Source organism: Momordica charantia (assembly GCF_013281855.1).
Source record: "Momordica charantia cultivar OHB3-1 chromosome 4 unlocalized genomic scaffold, Mcharantia_2.0 BLBB01000004.1, whole genome shotgun sequence".
NCBI classification, from domain to species: Eukaryota; Viridiplantae; Streptophyta; class Magnoliopsida; order Cucurbitales; family Cucurbitaceae; genus Momordica; species Momordica charantia.
This window is the reverse complement of record NW_028275162.1, coordinates 8165556-8169501: the sequence shown is the minus strand read 5'-3', so window position 1 is coordinate 8169501 and position 3946 is coordinate 8165556. Positions and strand designations below refer to the sequence as shown.

The following is a 3946-nucleotide window of genomic DNA, read 5'->3' as shown; positions in this document are numbered from 1 at the left end:
CAAGATCTATCAACCTCACACAAAGAAGATGGTGATTAGTAGAGACGTTCAAGTTTTGGAGGATGAGAAGTGAGACTGGACAGAAGAAGCAGAGGTGAAGCAACAAGAAGTCTCTCTAGATCCTGATGAACTAGTTGATGATGCACCAGTGAGAGGGACTAGACTACTGACTGAGGTGTATGAAAGAAGTAGCGTAGCTGTGTTGGAGCCTACAGGGTTTGAAGAAGCTCAAAAAGATCAAAAGTGGATGGAGGCAATGAAGGAGGAGCTGAGAATGATAGAGAAGAACAAGACATGGGAACTAGTGGAGAAGCCTACTGACAGAAAGGTGATTGGAGTCAAATGGGTTTTCAAGACTAAATTAAATCCAAATGGCTCTATGAACAAGCTCAAGGCCAGGTTAGTAGTAAAAGGGTATGTACAAGTCTGGGGAGTTGATTTCTCTGAGACTTTTGCACCGGTTGCAAGAATGGACACAATCAGGATGCTACTGGCTATGTCAGCTCAGCATGGATAGAAGGTGTATCAACTAGATGTGAAGTCAGCATTCCTAAATGGAGTGTTAGAAGAAGAGATCTACGTTGAGCAACCAAACGAGTTCATCACACCAGGACAAGAGCAGAAGGTTTATTTACTGAAGAAGGCTCTCTATGGGTTGAAGCAAGCTCCTCGGGCATGGTACAGTAAGATGGATGATCACTTGCTGAGCTTGGGTTTTGTGAAGAGTCTGAGTGAATCCACACTTTATGTGAAGAAATCAGGTACTGCTATTATGATTGTATCTCTTTATGTAGATGACTTACTGGTGACAGGAAGTGATAATAATCAGATAGAGGTATTCAAGCAAGAAATGATGAAGGTGTTTGAGATGACCGATCTAGGTCGATGCATTACTTCCTTGGCATGGAGATTCAGCAAGGACAGAATGAAGTGTTTCTCTGTCAGAAGAAGTACATGAGAGAGATATTGAAGAGGTTCAATATGGAGAAGTGTAAGAGTGTGAACACTCCGATGATTCAGAAGGAAAAGTTACAGAAGGATGATGGGGAGGAACCTGCAGACCAGAATGTGTACAGAAGTCTAGTTGGATGTGTCATGTATCTCACATCCACTAGGCCTGACATCATGTACACTGTAAGTGTCTTATCTAGATTTCTTCACTGTGCAAGCAAGAATCATATGGTTGCTGGAAAGAGGGTTTTGAGATATCTTAAAGGCCTACTGTCTTTTGGGATAAAATACAATAAAGTTGAAAATTTTGAGTTGCAGGGCTACTCAGATAGTGATTGGGCTGGGTCATTAGATGATATGAAGAGTACCTCTGGCTATTGTTTCACTTTTGGCTCAGGGTATTTCTCATGGTGTTCAAAAAAACAAGATATAGTGGCTCAGTCAACTACAGAAGCTAAGTTCATTGCAACAACAGTAGCAGTCAACCAAGATGTTTGGTTGAAGAAGTTGATGCGTGACTTGCATCTAAAGAAATAAGAGAGTGTGAAGGTGTTTGTGGATAATGAAGCCACTTTAGCTATTTCATTGAATCTGGTTTTTCATGGAAGGACCAAGCACTTTAAGATCAAGTATTATGTTCTTAGAGAGATGCAGAAGGAAGGAGAAGTTCAGTTGGTGCATTGTAGCTCAGAGGAGCAAATAGCAGATATCTTCACTAAGTTCTTTAATGTGGGTTGTTTCCAAGCTCTTAGGAGCAAGTTGGGTGTTTGTAGTATTTGAGTTAGGAGGAGAATGTAAGTTAACTCAAATTGCAAGTTTGATTCTTTTAATTCTTGAATTTGTCTAGTCCAAGTCCTAGTTTCTAGAAAGTTGTTAGGGTTATTTTTGGTATAGTCAAGTCAACTAGGTAGGTTGCTATTCTTATGGTTAGTGGAGTAGTTGCTTTTTATGTGGAATTAGTTGAGTCTATTTTTAGACTTAGAGTTTGTATAAATATGTAGTATCATTGAATGAAACTTACACTTCCCCACTTTCTCATTTCTCTCTCAATAATAAGAACAACAGAATTTTTTGCCAAACTTTTCGAGATGGTTAAAAAACGTCACGAAATAACAAAAATCCAGAAATCTCCGTTTTTTCCCGCAAAAAACGTGTTTTTTACTTTTTGTGACGTTTTTATTAAAATTTCACTAGTTTTTTTTACTGTTGATTAACGTCACGAAACCCCCAAATTCTAGTGGTGTAAAAATCAATTTAGAGTGATTTTAAACTTTCCTAAAATCAATTTTTTAATTTACCAAACATGATTAAAGTGATTTGACAATAACAAAAGTGATATTGGCACTCCCAAACGCACCCTTAATTTTATCACTACATATATTCACCACGAACTCTAGGTGGACTCCAGGTTTTACATTGGAGTAAATTATAAATCAATAAATAAAGGTAGAAGAAAATTTTCACCATATATGTTTGTTTTGTTTCATTTGAGAATGAAACTAGAGAAGTTTACTTAAATCCCAATTGGTTCCTTAATTACTCAACATAATTTATGCACTTATTCTAAAAAGAACTTAATTTTTAAGCATGCATCTCGTGTAATTTTCCCAAAATCTATATATTATAATATGGAAAAGAAGGAAAAAAAGGAGAAGAAAGATGAAGCAGCTAGTTTGGAGGGAAAAAAAACGGAAAGGGACAATTCCCAAACGCTTGGCGTTAGGATCTGATATGTACAAGTACAGACTGAAGACTGTGGTGAACGAGAGGACTGGTTCAAAAAACAAACATCATTCATTCTAGGATCTTCAAATCAACACTTAATATAATTCAACCACCATCACCATCCTTAATTACCTTCCAAATGGTACCTTTATGATCTTACCTCTCATTTCCCTTCCATAATTTATTCACAAACCCTACGCATCTGGCCTCTTGCAGGATCCAGGGAGTATCGGTGGAATTCCCGAGGCCACGGAGACAAGGACGACAACGACAGCAGTAGAGGCAGAAGAGAGGGTGGAGGTCCAAATCATCAACTGGCTGCTCATCACCGCATTCAGGGCAGTCCAACGATGCCACTCCACTTTTCAGAATGTTAGCCCATGGTCTGCGCGGGCGTGGTCGTAGCACTTTTGCCGTGTTGGGTGATCGTGTCCTACTCGTTGTGGCAACTGGTGGAACTGCTCGAGGGGGTGGCTGGGCCGCGGTTTGACCGAAACCGTGAGCTTAGGAGGCCTGTATTCGTCCCAAAGCTCGGCTACTTGGCCATTATCATCTTCTTCCAACTCTTTGTTCGGTGACTTCCACCATTGTGTACATAGTACTGACCGAGGCAACTCCCTCAGTAATTTAAGTTCTTCACAGACTTATTTCACCCAATTCTTCTTGGTGTTCCCAGCTGGTGATGCAACATTCATAGTGGTTTCCAAAAACCACTTTTCCACCCTCAATCTCAATTTGTATTATTTGTGTCACCATCTTCCTTTTGCTCATTTTTCTTCTTCTTTTTTTAGTTCATAGCAATTTCTTTTGATGTGACTTTCTTTTTGACAATGTTAGTAGTTTTTTAACTATGTTCTTAGATTTAGATCTCCATCTACTATTTCCTCTATGAGATTTCTTCTCTGTCCTGCCACTACTATTGTAATTTTACTATGGTGTAAATCCTACGTTAAATTAGAAAGAGAATGAGCAGAGAGCATACAGTGTATTGTGTATCCATTTCTGAGTAAGTTAAAGAATCATTGTCTTTATAGTGGATGTATAGTTGTGATAGTTCTTCAAACCCTAACAAGAATTGTGTCTAGACTCATACTATAGTCTCTTACATACTTTATAACAGTTTTAACCTAATCAAGGAGGGAGTTCAATAAGATTATTGCCTTATTTTCATTAACATTTCTTCGTCAATGTTGCTTTGATCTAGCATTATTTTATTGAAATCATCAAGATTTTTTTCTAAGTCTTTACTTTCTCCTTAATGTAAACGTAG

The 3946-nt window shown here is 38.3% G+C and overlaps 1 pseudogene; it reads left to right on the top strand.

Moving 5' to 3' along the window:
- The first annotated feature begins 688 nt into the window (after nt 1-688).
- Nucleotides 689-1488, top strand: LOC111021684 (secreted RxLR effector protein 161 pseudogene; annotated as a pseudogene).
- Nucleotides 1489-3946: the final 2458 nt, after the last annotated feature.